At 38.4% G+C, this 15,786-nt stretch overlaps 1 pseudogene; it reads left to right on the top strand.

Annotated features, from left to right (window-relative positions):
- The first annotated feature begins 976 nt into the window (after positions 1–976).
- LOC149192052 (cytochrome P450 782C1 pseudogene) lies at positions 977–11,643 on the top strand (annotated as a pseudogene).
- The last annotated feature ends 4,143 nt before the right edge of the window (positions 11,644–15,786 follow it).

Below are 15,786 nucleotides of genomic sequence, written 5' to 3'. Positions count from 1 at the left end.
AGGATCATCACGACGTTTTATAAAAAACCTTGACAATTTTTAACTATTTAGCTTTCTACCGGCAGAATTTGGCCGAGGGACTACCGCTGCTATCAATGCATTATTACTACCCCAATTTCTCCAATTTATCCTTTGACTTGCGCGACAGGGACTACCGCAGTCTCAGCACTTCTTTTATACATAAGATACAATACTAGGCATAATGATTACACATCACAGAAAAAATCATACATCAACTTAGTCCGAAAAGGTTAACCTACATTGAATAAAAGTTATGCTTCACCTTACACAGACAGAGTTCAACTATCTTATTTGGTAGTGCATTCCATGAGTTTTTACAATAGGGATTCTGTTATCCGTCACTGTAGTTGAATTTGTCCCATGAATTCCCTTGAAACCAGAACATAATGATAGGGAAGACGTAACTCGTTATGAAAATATGAATGATATTCAAACAGAAATCTATATGATCCATGCTACAAAAACATTCTTTCTTCATGGAGTGGGCTAGTGTCAAGAAATCATGCATGATATAAACGTCGAGTTCCATAGTTGCATATTACTACTTACCAAAACCTAGTTCTGAGAAAGACTTCACTGATGATGACATTCAATGGCGCGAACATAGAGGAATCGGGTATGTTGCTCAAGCTAGTTGATGTGGACAATGGGGGAAATATGTCTCCGTTGATGGTTCCATTAATACTTTCAATATTTTGGAAACTTGACAACTCTCCTCATTTGGAGTGCGTCCACAACTCTGACTCCTTGAAAAGTGGTGGATGATACATGAATTTAAATGCATTCAATGATACATCTACACCCTGGATTTCAAATACGTTGGTACTGGGGATTTCACATTGAAAATTTGAGCACGAAATTTCTTTGACAGGTTGTTCAACAGGGATGATATTGCTCCCTATTTCATTTTCTTATCTAGAATGCTATGTGGAAGCAAATGGTTAACATTGAGGAAATGGAATCATTCATGGAGGATGTGAAAGATGTTATGGTTAACATCGACACCTTAATTGTTAGCGACCTTGTTCCTCTTTTGGACTGGTTGGATTTGCAGGGCTATGATCGAAGAGTCAAAAGAGTAAGCAAAAATCTGGAGAGAGTGTACAGGCTCATTATAGACAACCATAGGCATGACCTAGAAAAATAATCATAGGTGAGTATGGGGGAGGAGACCAAGGATTTTGTGCATATTTTCTTGTCCCTCCAAGGCCAAGAATAGCTCTCAGAAAAATACCTTATGGGATTAATGATGATATGTTTCTTCAATTTGTTTCAAACTTTACACTTTACAGCTCAATTTGAATCTATGTTTGTGTGCGTCAGGATGTGCCATTGTTTGATGTAGATATTACGACGACTAGAAATGATTCTCAGAATCGCCGGGTGGTTGGTCGATTCTTAGAATCGACCAGCCACCCGACGATTATGGGAATCACTATTATCATCGAAAATAAAATTTGCAAGCCTTTCTTTCATATATATGGTTAGGACACATGAAACCCGTTGGAAATTTTTAACTATTCTACTTACAAATAGAATCAATAAGTTGATTTAATTTCAACGATGATCACGACCTTTTATAAAAAAACCTTGTCAATTTTTAACTATTTAGCTTTCTACCGGCAGAATTTGGCTGAGGGACTACCGCTGCTATCAATGCATTATTACTGCCCCAATTTCTCCAATTTCTCCTTTGACTTACGCGGCAGGGACTACCGCAGTCTCAGCACTTGTTTTATACATAAGATACAATACTAGGCATAATGATTACACATCAAAGAAAAAATCATACATCATCTTAGTCGAAAAAGTTAACCTACATTGAATCAAAGTTATGCTTCACCTTACACAGAGAGTTCAAATATCTTATTTGGTAGTGCATTCTATGAGATTTTACAATAGGGATTCTGTTATCTGTCACTGCAGCTGAATTTGTCACATGAATTCCTTTGAAACCAGAACATGATGATAGGGAAAACTTAGCTCGTTATGAAAATCTGAATGATATTCAAACAGAAATCTATATGATACATGCTACAAAAACATTCTTTCTTCATGGAGTGGGCTAGTGTCAAGAAATCATGCACGATATAAACGTCGAGTTCCATAGTTGTATATTACTACTTACCAAAACCTAGTTCTGAGAAAGACTTCACTGATGATGAAATTCAATGGCGTGAACATAGAGGAACGGGGTATGTTTCTCAAGCTGGTTGACGTGGCCAATGGGGGCCATCTATCTCTATTGTTGGTTCCATTAATACTTTTAATATTTTGGCAACTTGACAACTCTCCTCATTTGGAGTGCGTCCACAACTCTGACTCCTTGAAAAGTGGTGGAAAATACATGAATTTAAATGCATTCAATGATACATATGCACCCTGGACTTCAAATACGTTGGTACTGGGGATTTCACATTGAAAATTTGAGCACAAAATTTCTTTGACAGTTTGTTCAACATGGATGAGATTGCTCCCTGTTTCATTTTCTTATCTGGAATGCTATGTGGAAGCAAATGGTTAACATCGAGGAAATGGAATCATTCATGGAGGATGTGAAAGATGTTATGGTTAACATCGACACCTTAATCGTTAGCGACCTTGTTCCTCTTTTGGACTGGTTGGATTTGCAGGGCTACGATCGAAGAGTCAAAAGAGTAAGCAAAAATATGGAGAGAGTGTATAGGTTCATTATAGACAACTGTAGGCATGACCTGGAAAAATAATCATAGGGGAGTATGAGGGAGGAGACCAAGGATTTTGTGCATATTTTCTTGTCCCTCCAAGGCCAAGAATAGCTCTCAGAAAAATACCTTATGGGATTAATGATGATATGTTTCTTCAATTTGTTTCAAACTTTACAATTTACAGCTCAATTTGAATCTATGTTTGTGTGCGTTAGGATGTGCCATTGTTCGATGTAGATATTACGGCGACTAGAATTGATTCTCAAAATCGCCGAGTGGTGGGGCGATTCTCAGAATCGACCAGCCACCCCCCCGCCACCACCCGGGTGGTGGCGGGGCGGTGGCTGGTCGATTGTGAGAATCGCCCTACCACCCGGCGATTTTGAGAATCACTATTATCACTGAAAATAAACTTTGCAAGCCTACCTTCCATATACATGGTTAGGACACAGGAAACCCGTTGGAAATTTTTAACTATTCTACTTATAAGCAGAATCAATAAGTTGATTTACTTTCAAGGATGATCACGACCTTTTAGAAAAAACCTTGACAATTTTTAACTATTTAGCTTTCTACCGGTAGAATTTGGCCGAGGGACTACCGCTACTATCAATGCGTTATTACTGCCCCAATTTCTCCAATTTCTCCTTTGACTTGCGTGGCAGGGACTACCGCAGTCTCAACACTTGTTTTATACATAAGATACAATACTAGGCATAACAATTACACATCAAAGGAAAAATCATACATCAACTTAGTCGGAAAAAGTTAAACTACATTGAATCAAAGTTATGCTTCACCTTACACAGACAGAGTTCGACTATCTTATTTGGTAGTGCATTCCATGAGTTTTTACAATAGGGATTCTGTTATCCGTCACTACAGCTGAATTTGTCACATGAATTCCCTTGAAACCAGAATGTGATGATAGGGAAGACTTAACTCCTTATGAAAGTCTGAATGATATTCAAACAGAAATCTATATGATACATGCTACAAAAACATTCTTTCTTCATGGAGTGGGCTAGTGTCAAGAAATCATGCACAATATAAACGTCGAGTTCCATAGTTGCATATTACTACTTACCAAAACCTAGTTCTGAGAAAGACCTCATTGATGATGACATTCAATGGCGTGAACATAGAGGAACAGGGTATGTTGCTCAAGCTGGTTGACGTGGCAAATGGGGGCCATCTGTCTCCGTTGTTGGTTCCATTAATACTTTCAACATTTTGGCAACTTGACAACTCTCCTCATTTGGAGTGCGTCCACAACTCTGACTCCTTGAAAAGTGGTGGATAATACATGAATTTAAATGCATTCAATGATACATCTGCACCTTGGATTTCAAATACGTTGGTATTGGGGATTTCACATTGAAAATTTGAGCAAGAAATTTCTTTGACAGGTTGTTCAACAGGGATGAGATTGCTCCCTATTTCATTTTCTTATCTGGAATGCTATGTGGAAGCAAATGGTTAACATCGAGGAAATGGAATCATTCATGGAGGATGTGAAAGATGTTATGGTTAACATCGACACCTTAATTGTTAGCGACCTTGTTCCTCTTTTGGACTGGTTGGATTTGCAGGGCTACGATCGAAGAGTCAAAAGAGTAAGCAAAAATATGGAGAGAGTGTACAGGTTCATTATAGACAACCGTAGGCATGACCTGGAAAAATAATCATAGGGGAGTATGAGGGAGGAGACCAAGGATTTTGTGCATATTTTCTTGTCCCTCCAAGGCCAAGAATAGCTCTCAGAAAAATACCTTATGGGATTAATGATGATATGTTTCTTCAATTTGTTTCAAACTTTACAATTTACAGCTCAATTTGAATGTATGTTTGTATGCGTCAGGATGTGCCATTGTTTGATGTAGATATTACGATGACTAGAATTGATTCTCAGAATCGCCGGGTGGCTGGTCGATTCTCAGAATTGACCAGCCACTGCCCCGCCACCACCTGGGTGGTGGCATGGCGGTGGCTGGTTGATTCTGAGAATCGACCAGCCACCCGACGATTCTGAGAATCACTATTATCATCGAAAATAAACTTTGCAAGCCTTTCTTTCATGTATATGGTTAGGACACATGAAACCTGTTGGAAATTTTTAACTAATCTACTTACAAGCAGAATCAATAAGTTGATTTACTTTCAAGGATGATCACGACCTTTTATAAAAAACCTTGACAATTTTTAACTATTTAGCTTTCTACTGGCAGAATTTGGCCGAGGGACTGGCGCTGCTATCAATGCATTATTACTGCCCCAATTTCTCCAATTTATCCTTTGACTTGCGTGGCAGGGACTACCGCAGTCTCAGCACTTCTTTTATACTTAAGATACAATACTAGGCATAACGATTACACATCAAAGAAAAAATCATACATCAACTTAGTCGGAAAACGTTAGCCTACATTGAGTCAAAGTTATGCTTCACCTTACACAGACAGAGTTCAACTATCTTATTTGGTAGTGCATTCCATGAGTTTTTACAATAGGGATTCTATTATCTGTCACTGCAGCTAAATTTGTCCCAAGAATTCCCTTGAAACCAGAACATGATGATAGGGAAGACTTAACTCGTTATGAAAATCTGAATGATATTCAAACAAAAATCTATATGATACATGCTACAAAAACATTCTTTCTTCATGGAGTGGGCTAGTGTCAAGAAATCATGCACGATATAAACATCGAGTTCCATAGTTGCATATTACTACTTACCAAAACCTAGTTCTGAGAAAGACTTCACTGATGATGACGTTCAATGGCACGAACATAGAGGAACCGGGTATGTTGCTCAAGCTAGTTGATGTGGCCAATGGGGGCAATATTTCTCCGTTGTTGGTTCCATTAATACTTTCAATATTTTGGAAACTTGACAACTCTCCTCATTTGGAGTGCGTCCACAACTCTGACTCCTTGAAAAGTGGTGGATGATACATGAATTTAAATGCATTCAATGATACATCTGCACCCTGGATTTCAAATACGTTGTACTGGGGATTTCACATTGAAAATTTGAGCATGAAATTTCTTTGACAGGTTGTTCAACAGGGATGAGATTGCTCCGTGTTTCATTTTCTTATCTGGAATGCTATGTGGAAGCAAATGGTTAACATCGAGGAAATGGAATCATTCATGGAGGATGTGAAAGATGTTATGGTTAACATCGACACCTTAATTGTTAGCGACCTTGTTCCTCTTTTGGACTGGTTGGATTTGCAGGGCTACGATCGAAGAGTCAAAAGAGTAAGCAAAAATATGGAGAGAGTGTACAGGTTCATTATAGACAACCGTAGGCATGACCTGGAAAAGTAATCATAGGGGAGTATGAGGGAGGAGACCAAGGATTTTGTGCATATTTTCTTGTCCCTACAAGGCCAAGAATAGCTCTCAGAAAAATACCTTATGGGATTAATGATGATATGTTTCTTCAATTTGTTTCAAACTTTATAATTTACAACTCAATTTGAATCTATGTTTGTGTGCGTTAGGATGTGCCATTGTTCGATGTAGATATTACGACAACTAGAATTGATTCTCAGAATCGCCGAGTGGTGGGGCGATTCTCAGAATCGACCAGCCATCGCCCCGCCACCACCTGGGTGGTGGCGGGGCAGTGGCTGGTCGATTCTGAGAATCGCCCTACCACCCGACGATTTTGAGAATCACTATTATCACCGAAAATAAACTTTGCAAGCCTACCTTCCATATACATGGTTAGGACACAGGAAACCCGTTGGAAATTTTTAACTATTTTACTTACAAGCAGAATCAATAAGTTGATTTACTTTCAAGGATGATCACGACCTTTTAGAAAAAACCTTGACAATTTTTAACTATTTAGCTTTCTACTGGTAGAATTTGCCCGAGGGACTACCGCTACTATCAATGCGTTATTACTGCCCCAATTTCTCCAATTTCTCCTTTGACTTGAGTGGCAGGGACTACCGCAGTCTCAGCACTTGTTTTATACGTAAGATACAATACTAGGCATAACAATTACACATCAAAGGAAAAATCATACATCAACTTAGTCGGAAAAAGTTAAACTACATTGAATCAAAGTTATGCTTCACCTTACATAGACAGAGTTCAACTATCTTATTTGGTAGTGCATTCCATGAGTTTTTACAATAGGGATTCTGTTATCCGTCACTGCAGCTGAATTTGTCACATGAATTCCCTTGAAACCAGAACGTGATGATAGGGAAGAATTAACTCCTTATGAAAGTCTGAATGATATTCAAATAGAAATCTATATGATACATGCTACAAAAACATTCTTTCTTCATGGAGTGGGCTAGTGTCAAGAAATCATGCACAATATAAACGTCGAGTTCCATAGTTGCATATTACTACTTACCAAAACCTAGTTCTGAGGAATACTTCATTGATGATGACATTCAATGGCACGAACATAGAGGAACGGGGTATGTTGCTCAAGCTGGTTGACGTGGCCAATGGGGGCCATCTGTCTCCGTTGTTGGTTCCATTAATACTTTCAATATTTTGGAAACTTGACAACTCTCCTCATTTGTAGTGCGTCCACAACTCTGACTCCTTGAAAAGTGGTGGATAATACATGAATTTAAATGCATTCAATGATACATCTGCACCCTAGATTTCAAATACATTGGTACTGGGGATTTCACATTGAAAATTTGAGCACGAAATTTCTTTGACAGGTTGTTCAACAGGGATGAGATTGCTCCCTGTTTCATTTTCTTATCTGGAATGCTATGTGGAAGCAAATGGTTAACATCGAGGAAATGGAATCATTCATGGAGGATGTGAAAGATGTTATGGTTAACATCGACACCTTAATTGTTAGCGACCTTGTTCCTCTTTTGGACTGGTTGGATTTGCAGGGCTACGATCGAAGAGTCAAAAGAGTAAGCAAAAATCTGGAGAGAGTGTACAGACTCGTTATAGACAACCATAGGCATGACCTGGAAAAATAATCATAGGGGAGTATGAGGGAGGAGACCAAGGATTTTGTGCATATTTTCTTGTCCCTCCAAGGCCAAGAATAGCTCTCAAAAAATACCTTATGGGATTAATGATGATATGTTTCTTCAATTTGTTTCAAACTTTACAATTTACAACTCAATTTGAATGTATGTTTGTGTGCGTCAGGATGTGCCATTGTTTGATGTAGATATTACGATGACTAGAATTGATTCTCAGAATCGCCGGGTGGCTGGTCGATTCTCAGAATTGACCAGCCACCGCCCCGCCACCACCCGGGTGGTGGCGGGGCGCGGTGATTCTGAGAATGACTATTATCATCGAAAATAAACTTTGCAAGCCTTACTTTCATATATATGGTTAGGACACATGAAACCTGTTGGAAATTTTTAACTATTCTACTTACAAGCAGAATCAATAAGTTGATTTACTTTCAAGGATGATCACGACCTTTTATAAAAAACCTTGACAATTTTTAACTATTTAGCTTTCTACTGGCAGAATTTGGCCGAGGGACTACCGCTGCTATCAATGCATTATTACTGCCCCAATTTCTCCAATTTATCCTTTGACTTGCGTGGCAGGGACTACCGCAGTCTCAGCACTTCTTTTATACATAAGATACAATACTAGGCATAATGATTACACATCAAAGAAAAAATCATACATCAACTTAGTCGGAAAAAGTTAACCTACATTGAATCAAAGTTATGCTTCACCTTACACAGACATAGTTCAACTATCTTATTTGGTAGTGTATTCCATTAGTTTTTACAATAGGGATTCTGTTATCTGTCACTGTAGCTGAATTTGTCCCAAGAATTCCCTTGAAACCAGAACATGATGATAGGGAAGACTTAACTCGTTATGAAAATCTAAATGATATTCAAACAGAAATCTATATGATACATGCTACAAAAACATTCTTTCTTCATGGAGTGGGCTAGTGTCAAGAAATCATGCACGATATAAACGTCGAGTTCCATAGTTGCATATTACTACTTACCAAAACCTAGTTCTGAGAAAGACTTCATTGATGATGACATTCAATGGCACGAACATAGAGGAACTGGGTATGTTTCTCAAGCTAGTTAACGTGGCCAATGGGGGCAATATGTCTCCGTTGTTGGTTCCATTAATACTTTCAATATTTTGGAAACTTGACAACTCTCCTCATTTGGAGTGCGTCCACAACTCTGACTCCTTGAAAAGTGGTGGATGATACATGAATTTAAATGAATTCAATGATACATCTGCACCCTGGATTTCAAATACGTTGTACTGGGGATTTCACATTGAAAATTTGAGCACGAAATTTCTTTGACAGGTTGTTCAACAGGGATGAGATTGCTCCCTGTTTCATTTTCTTATCTGGAATGCTATGTGGAAGCAAATGGTTAACATCGAGGAAATGGAATCATTCATGGAGGATGTGAAAGATGTTATGGTTAACATCGACACCTTAATTGTTAGCGACCTTGTTCCTCTTTTGGACTAGTTGGATTTGCAGGGCTACGATCGAAGAGTCAAAAGAGTAAGCAAAAATCTGGAGAGACTGTACAGGCGCGTTATAGACAACCATAGGCATGACCTGGAAAAATAATCATAGGGGAGTATGAGGGAGGAGACCAAGGATTTTGTGCATATTTTCTTGTCCCTCCAAGGCCAAGAATAGCTCTCAGAAAAATACCTTATGGGATTAATGATGATATGTTTCTTCAATTTGTTTCAAACTTTACACTTTACAGCTCAATTTGAATCTATGTTTGTGTGCGTCAGGATGTGCCATTATTTGATGTAGATATTACGACGACTAGAATTGATTCTCAGAATCGCAGGGTGGCTGGTCGATTCTCAGAATCGACCAGCCACCCGGTGATTCTGAGAATCACTATTATCATCGAAAATAAACTTTGCAAGCCTTTCTTTCATATATATGGTTAGGGCACATGAAACCCGTTGGAAATTTTTAACTATTCTACTTACAAGCAGAATCAATAAGTTGATTTACTTTCAAGGATGATCACGACCTTTTATAAAAAAACGTTGACAATTTTCAACTATTTAGCTTTCTACCGGTAGAATTTGGCTGAGGGACTACTGCTGCTATCAATGCATTATTATTTCCCCAATTTCTCCAATTTCTCCTTTGACTTGCACGGCAGGGACTATCGCAGTCTCAGCACTTGTTTTATACATAAGATACAATACTAGGCATAACGATTACACATCAAAGAAAAAATCATACATCAACTTAGTCGGAAAAAGTTAACCTACATTGAATCAAAGTTATGTTTCACCTTACACAGATAGTTCAACTATCTTATTTGGTAGTGCATTCCATGAGTTTTTACAATAGGGATTCTGTTATCCGTCACTGCAGCTGAATTTGTCACATGAATTCCGTTGAAACCAAAACATGATGATAGCAAAGACTTAACTCCTTATGAAAATCTGAATGATATATAAACAAAAATCTATATGATACATGCTACAAAAACATTCTTTCTTCATGGAGTGGACTAGTGTCAAGAAATCATGCACAATATAAACGTCGAGTTCCATAGTTGCATATTACTACTTACCAAAACCTAGTTCTGTGAAAGAATTCACTGATGATGACATTCAATGGCACGAACGTAGAGGAACGGGGTATGTTTCTCAAGCTGGTTGACGTGGCCAATGGGGGCCATCTGTCTCTGTTGTTGGTTCCATTAATACTTTCAATATTTTGGCAACTTGACAACTCTCCTCATTTGGAGTGCGTCCACAACTCTGACTCCTTGAAAAGTGGTGGATAATACATGAATTTAAATGCATTCAATGATACATCTGCACCCTGGATTTCAAATACGTTGGTACTGGGGATTTCACATTTAAAATTTGAGCACAAAATTTCTTTGACAGTTTGTTCAACAGGGATGAGATTGCTCCCTGTTTCATTTTCTTATCTGGAATGCTATGTGGAAGCAAATGGTTAACATCGAGGAAATGGAATCATTCATGGAGGATGTGAAAGATATTATGGTTAACATCGACACCTTAATTGTTAGCGACCTTGTTCCTCTTTTGGACTAGTTGGATTTGCAGGGCTACGATCGAAGAGTCAAAAGAGTAAGCAAAAATCTGGAGAGAGTGTACAGGCTCATTATAGACAACCATAGGCATGACCTGGAAAAAAAATCATAGGGGAGTATGAGGGAGGAGACCAAGGATTTTGTGCATATTTTCTTGTCCCTCCAAGGCCAAGAATAGTGCTCATAAAAATACCTTATGGGATTAATGATGATACGTTTCTTCAATTTGTTTCAAACTTTACAATTTACAGCTCAATTTGAATCTATGTTTGTGTGCGTCAGGATGTGCCATTGTTCGATGTAGATATTACGATGACTAGAATTGAATGGGCAATGGCAGAGCTAATACAAAACCAGAGGGTTTTGAAAAAACTGCAAGGACAAATAGACAGAGTCGTGGGCGATGGTCGGCTGGTGGATGAATATGACATGTGGTAGATTCCATAACTGGATTACGTCGTGATTGAAGCTCTTCGTCTCCATCTGTTGGTTCTGTTGACGGATCCCCATTTAAATGAAAAGGTCGTGGATGTTGCAGGCTATAGAATCCCCTCTAAAATCATTATGTTTGTCAACATATGGGGTTTTGCACATGACCCAAATTGTGGGACGAGCCTTTCGAATTCAGGCTGGAAAGATTCGAGGACGGATCAAAAACCAATATAAATATTGGTGGGAATGACTTCAGATTCCTTCCCTTCTCCTCTGGGAGGAGGACGCACCCAGCGGGGTGCATGGAGTATGTTAAGATGCAACACATTATAGCCTTTTTTGTGCATGCGTTCGAGAGTAAATCTATGGTTGAATGTATGTGTCTACTTTTAGTTGGAGAACTAGGTAGAATTCCAATGCAATTGCTTGATACTAGCAGATAGGCCCGACACAAAATGTTTGTAGTCTCTCTACAATTCTTCCACAATTCACAATTTATCTTCACCAATTTTTAGTTTCATTTATGAAGTTATTAATCAAGTATGGAAACACTCAATTAAGGTTGTTATACGTTCAATATTTGTAATATGTGATTTTCGCATTAATTTTTAAGTTAATCATTATTTTTTGAAAAAAAAGTGATTATTATTATTTTTTTACATGAAATTCATTAAAAAAACTATTATTTAACCATTTTTACTTAAAATTTTCGTATAAAAATTGTGATTTTGACATGTCAATTCTAGCAAAAAATTATCAAAACGTGTAGTTTTTTAGTTATATTTATGTTAAAAATGGTTATTTTTATGTCCATTGTTAAAAAATATTGTTTTTTAGAAACACTTATTTCATGTGGAGTGAAAAATTAATTAAGGATGTATAAATATGTAGAATATCAAAAATTCTAAATATCGACCTCCTAATTTAAAAATGCAAAACAATAAAAACCTCACTAAAAAAAAGTTAAAATTAAAATAAAAAACAAGAAAATGTGAAGAAAACAACCACTTCAAAAATGATCAAATTTACAAAGTAATTATTTACATTTTATACGTTAGAAAATTTAAAGCCAAAAAACAGGTCTTTTAAAAAAAGGGAGTGATGTAGAATACTCACTTTTTAAAATCAGCATGAAAATCACTACCATTCTAAAACGATTCTAAAACGTAATGTACATAAAAGAATTAAAGTGTCAAAAACTATGCTCTAAAAAAAACATGTTCGTTCTGCATCACCCCTTTTCAAAATCAGGTCACTTTTTTGCTATCTCTACGAAACGGGTAACAGTATCAGTTAATCTCATGATGTGAGCTTCAGTTCTCTGGAAGAAATCCTCTTCTCACAATAAGTTAACTAATCAGCCATCACCATTTCTCTTTGATCTATGTTCCACAGGTCACCCAAAGTCCCTCACAAATCTGCCTTAAATTTCTGCACTTTTCTCAAGAACTTTCCTCTCTTTCCTTGAACACGTCCAACCATATTTCTCTTTCCTGATCCTTCTTGATGAACCTTGGAAACCTTAACACATCACCCTATACTTCAGCTACCCTTTCCACCTGCTTTCCCACCTCCAAAAGTGCTCTTGGCATCCTCTTGTAGACCTCATGTAGATCCCTTGTAGCCTCCTGTGGATTTTATAGTAGGTGTCTTTTTGAAGTCTGATTGCAGCAAAAGTCTCAAGAAGGCCACCTGGGACCTCCTAGGACTCGTTCACACCTTCCTACACCTATGTAAACTCCAAAGTCGCCCTCCATCACCACCTAGTTGCTACCACATTCACAAACAATTAAATTACATGCATGACAATTTCACCTAAAAATACATAAGAATCCAAAAATATGTTTTTTTCTCACTTCCTTCTAGAAATAGATTTATTAGATGTTGTTTACTTCCTAAGTAGGTAATGGAATTCATTTTATGGTTTTTCATCTCTCTTTCTGCAAAAGTAGTATTAGCTAGTTAATTAGGGTTTGCTAGGTTTACTTCACATTTCAGCCTTCTTTTCATTTATGCAAGTAGAGTAGCCTCTGTAGAGTAAGCTTTCCTTCTTTCATCACATATAGAGCTTCTTCTAGAATGCATAGAAGTTGGCTTGAGCTCCTAGCGATCTTGCGCCAGCTAACCAAGTGACAGCCTACAATAAGAACTAGTACTTGTGCATATAGCGTCGCCGCTTCCAAGTTTGTTATGAACTACTGGGTTGATAAAAGTAAAGTAGGAAGCCCAAGAGTTGCAACATTATTGTTGCGATACTGGTGCTCACCACTTTTTGGCATTGTTGCCAGGGAAGCATCAGAGGATTTTGTGATTACTGCTTTTCTTCTATTTTCTACTGCAACATTCTACTAAGTAGTTTATTTCAACAAAAATAGAGTAGTTGTTCCTTTCAGTTTCTGCATTTCCTTTTCAATTCTGCAATTTCCATTTCAGCAAAAGTAGATTAGTCATTTCTTTGCTTTCCTTTAAATTCTACAATTTCCATTTCATCAAAAGTATATTAGTCATTTCCTTTCTTTCCTTCATGCATCTCATTTTCTTTCCTTTTCAGTTCTGCAATTTCATTTCAGCAAGTTCATTTCAGTTAGTTGCAATTTGTTTGTTCAATCAATTTCAATTTTGCAGGTACAAGCAGAAAAAAACAATAATAAACCAAAATATTTGTTTTCATGCCTCGTAGGAACAAAGATAATTCAGGAAAATTCTTACCCAACACCCCCACCACATCACATAGCCACTCCTCTCTCTTCTTCGGTGGCAGTGATTAGGAAGAACCTTTAGGTGAACAACCAGAGATATTTGAAGAACCTTTAGGGGAAGAAGAAGAAGAAAACATCCCTCTTGAGACAATGGTTGAAAATAGAAATGCTAGGGGGAATGGAGAAAGAGTAGAGGGTACTTTTCCCATCCGAGAGACCAATGGGGACACTAAAATGAAGAACATAAGCCCTTCAATCCTACCTCACTTCCATGGATTGACTATAGAAGATCCTGACACCTTCTTGTTTGAGTTCATTGTTATCTGTCGAACCTATGACTATGCAGAAGATGAGCAAAAGTTGAAACTATTTCCTTCTACTCTCAAGGATGCAGCATTGCGCTGGTTCATGGGGTTACCTGGCAATAGTATCACAACTTGGGCTCAGATGCAGCAGGCCTTTAATAACAAATATCGAGACTACTATAGGTCAAAAGACACCAAGGAAGAAATCTTCTGAATGACCATGGGAAGTGATGAATCTTTGGAAGATTATGAGGAGAGGTTCTAGCTCAGTTATAAAAGGGCCAGATGCACACTCAACCTCGAATCTCTGAAGTTGGTCTTGCTCAAGGGAATTCCAGAAGACCTTCTAGACACCCTCCATCTATTGGCTGGAGGAGACATCTACCAACTACCTTATGAAGACATAAAGACTGTTTTTAGAAACCATTCTAGGGTAGCCAGAAAGAGAGGTAGGGGGAGTCAACCCATAGCTAGTACCTCCTCATCCAGTTCATCCATCAAAGGTGAACTTGGAAACATGCTAGAAGACTTCAAGAGTGAGATGTTGCAGACTCTTGCCATGCAAATGGATACCTTGCATATCAAAAGGAAACAAGAGGAAGCAGAGAGGGCTTTGGCCATTTTTTGTCCTAGGTGCACCAGAAGGCATCCTAGGAATGAATGTCCATTGAACTCTATAGAGGTTTGTTCAGTCTGTGAAGAAGATCATTCTACAAATAAGTGCCCTTCCTTGCCCAGACTTAAATTTGTATACCAGGGGGTCGAAGGAGCCACTGAACCACTCTATTTCATGAACTGAAGGAGACCGCATGGACCTAGACCATACCAGCAGGGGATTCAAGGGACATCTCAGGCATACTACAACCCCAACCAAGCCACTTCCATACCTTCTTAAGGCTCTCCTACTGATCCTTCCTGGTCCACACCTCCTCCTTGGTCCTATCCATCTCAATATGATGCCCAACTAACTGCTCATGCATTTCAATCCTATGCTCAGCAAAAACCTCAGTGGAATGAATCTCATCAGGGGTGGAGGCTCCAATACAACTCTCTTACCACTCTTTTTCCTCCACCACCTTCTCAACCACAACCATTGCCTCTTGCTCCACCAAGGCAACCCCAAATGCCTTTCCAGCTGAACCCAAACTCGAAAAACAGATAGGCCCAACAAGTATATAATGGGGAACCATCATGCCCAACTTATGTTGTGGAGATTCAGGTGATTAACCTATGATTTGGGAAGGTTCTCCTAGATAGCTAGCCTCCCCCTTAGGAGGTTGAGGAAGATAAAGAGGAAAGTGAACTAAAAGAAATTCCACCCTTTCCTGAGAGACTATCTGGGACAACACAGCCCACCCCAGAAGAAACTGAACTTCCGGGAGAATTGAAATAGTATGTGTAAAGATACCACTTATCGAAGCCGTAAAGGATATGCCTATATACAATAAGATGATCAAAGAGAAGTGCTTTAGGCATTCGAGCAAGCGCAAGAGAGATGCCCCAACCATCAGTGTCATAGGATAACTGTCTGACCTGATACTGGGGCAGGTAATATGTCCGAAATACATAGACCCTGGAAGCC

The sequence above is a fragment of the Pinus tabuliformis genome, chromosome 2_2 (assembly GCF_031772625.1).
Source record: "Pinus tabuliformis cultivar Carrire ecotype Pingquan chromosome 2_2, CPIR1, whole genome shotgun sequence".
NCBI classification, from domain to species: domain Eukaryota; kingdom Viridiplantae; phylum Streptophyta; class Pinopsida; order Pinales; family Pinaceae; genus Pinus; species Pinus tabuliformis.
This window is presented reverse-complemented; position numbering and strand designations above follow the sequence as displayed.